We start from the raw sequence: 3,040 nt of genomic DNA, 5'->3' as shown, positions 1-3,040 counted from the left end.
GGAACAGACATACAGAAGCGAGTGAAATCATTAAGGATGCTTTTTTAATAAGCAAATAATGGCATACAAAAAAACAAGTAAGAAAGAGAACGATATAAGAAATAAATGGTACGATTTTGGCAATATTTTTATTGCAGAAAATAAATTAGATGCTATGAACAACAATGTTAATAACTGAATTATTGTGAATGCGTAAAAAATACACATTTAAATTCGATTACGTTCAAGGTCAAAACAGAGTACCAGCAAGGTCACCAAAGTCATTTATAACAGAGTCCCCCTGACAATTTGATGATATTACGTTAATTTTTCGTATATAACTTTTAATGGAATAGTATAGTACAAATTAACACGCCTAATAAGAACGAAAAACTTTTTTAATTACTCCTCTGTCTCTTATAATTGGCTAATACAAAGTAATTTACATTGGAACAGATTATAGTGGATTATCCTGGCGATGCTTATGCGTCTTTATAATGTACTAGCTGCTCCCCGCGGTTTCACCCGCGTAAGTCCGTATCCCGTAGGAATATCGGGATAAAAAGTTGCCTATATGTTATTCCAGTTGTCCAGCTGTCTACATACCAAATTTCATTGCAATCGGTTCAGTAGTTTTTGTGTGAAAGAGCAACAAACACGCACACATACTTACAAACTTTCGCATTTATAATGTTAGTAGAAAGGAAGGATATGTTTGTTTGTTTTGTAACGATTTATCTCAAAAAGTAATTGATCAATATTTGTTATTCTGCAACTTCAGAAAGTTAACTTTAAGACGTTTTTTTATTAGGCTCAAACCTAGGCAAACTCAATGAAATTTGGTACGTAGATAGCTGGACAATTGGAATAACATATAGACAACTTTTTATTCCGATACCGATATTTATATTTCTACAGGACAAAGACTTACGCGGGTGAAACCGCGGGGCGCAGCTAGTGTTTTAATATACAGTTTAGACTTTGTAAAGTTGCATAATTGTAAATATTGATCTAGTCATTCTTAAGTTAAATTGATTACAAACAAACAAATAATTTATCTCTATAATATTTTAATATACAATACGACAGTCTATGCACCACTCTTACTCAGATCTTAGTAACAAACTATTACGAGAAAAATCTTACCAAAAGATCGCTTCTTAAGTTTTACATCCACCACCGGTGGCTCAGTGATGCCACTTTAAATTTTTCAATACAAAGGATTCGAGACCAGACGAGCTTAGAAAATAAATACATACGAATTTACCTAACTTAACACCGCACCTACACCTCCAATTGATAAAGCCTCATAGTGATATCCAGCATATCCAAGAACAAACAATTCGAAAAAGCCAACTAACTTAAACGTTAAACATATATTTATTTATACCCACATTATAAACAAATAAAAAGACACGACTACCAACTCTCAGTTACAATCGTCGTTGTTTTTAATGCCTTGTGTTTATGTTATGGCAAAACCAAGCATTTCTTTAGTTTAAAATATGATAATATGATACATCAGCTGCATAACTGTCGAGTATCATCAAAATCCGTTAAGTGGTTTTCGCGTGAAGAGTAACAAACATACATCTATACATTCTTACGAACTTTCGCGTTCTATTAAACAGGATATTTGTAGAACTGGCAGTAGCCAGAAGCAAAATGTATATTTTGTACAAAATTGCTGACCTATATTCTATGATTAGGACACCTAGTTAGCATACAAAAGCGCTGTATAAAGCTCTAAGCTTCCTTTACTCAAAGCATGTAAATTAGATAGTAAAGAACTTAGCTGAACAAAAAATTGCACCTAGTCATTATGAAAACCTATGTAATTCGGCCTAGAAAGTATATTGAGATGGTGGCTATTTAACATAATGAATATGAAATAGAATCATCTTTTATTAACTTAAACAGTTACTTAAAAACATCGTTCATTTTTGAAGCATAGCTTGAACGTAACTATAAGTATAATAGAGAAATTCCATGAAAAATTACGAATTATCTAGCTTCACACGAGATAATTTCTGAGCATAAAACATATTCTATTCTTAACAAAACAATATAAATAACAAAAACCTAATGGCTACATAGGATTACTGTTGATTATACATGTGTTTTTTATCATTAATTTGTCTCCTGTTTGTCATTCCAGATGCTTCCCAAACATGAACACGTTCAAATCAAACTCAAACGTCAATAATAATAATAAAATAATAAAAATTCTTTATGGTACACAAAGAAATTCGACAAAAAATACAGCACAAGAAGTTGAGGAACAGAAGGCGTCAATTCGTTCACCTAAATATTTTTAGTACCTCTGTAACACAGTCTCATTATATCCTTTTTCCCATCATAATAATTCACCGCAGAATTATGCCTTACGTACTATTTTGTTGTGTTCAAAATATTCGTTATTTTTTTTTCTTACACGCTTTTTATTAGCTTCACCTGTATTTTGTATGTTTGTTTGTTTGTAACCGACTTCTTTGAGCGCGATTTTGACCCACTTTAAACGGCCAGATTTCGTTCAAACTTTGTAGATTTATTGAGGACCGATGACAATACACTAATTAGATAAAATTATTCCATTTTTCATTTTGCAAAATATGATAAAAGCGTATTTTTTAGTTTTTTTAAACTATTATTATTATACTGTCTTTGAGTAAAACAGTCATAGATAATAGTCACATAGTCCATCGCAAATCTTACAGTATTCATTTAAATGTATACCGTGTAATGAAAGGTGTCGCTATATTATTAACACAATCATGAATATTGTAATCAAAATCGTACATACATACATCACGCACAGCAGATTTATGGGGACATATATTAATCATAGCGGTTATATCATACAAATTACACCAACCCTTTGCCTCCTTGGAGACGTGTAATGTCATAGATCATAGAATAGAGAAATAGCGTCTGAGCTGTGTTTATGGGAAATTGTCATAGATCATAGAATATGGTGACGGAGTTTATGAACATCTAGATTGAAGTATCAGTTACAATAAGTAAACTTAGAATGTCAAAATATTTTAATGTATGCAATAGG

The sequence above is a fragment of the Zerene cesonia genome, chromosome 27 (assembly GCF_012273895.1).
Source record: "Zerene cesonia ecotype Mississippi chromosome 27, Zerene_cesonia_1.1, whole genome shotgun sequence".
Taxonomy (NCBI): Eukaryota; Metazoa; Arthropoda; class Insecta; order Lepidoptera; family Pieridae; genus Zerene; species Zerene cesonia.
This window is presented reverse-complemented; position numbering follows the sequence as displayed.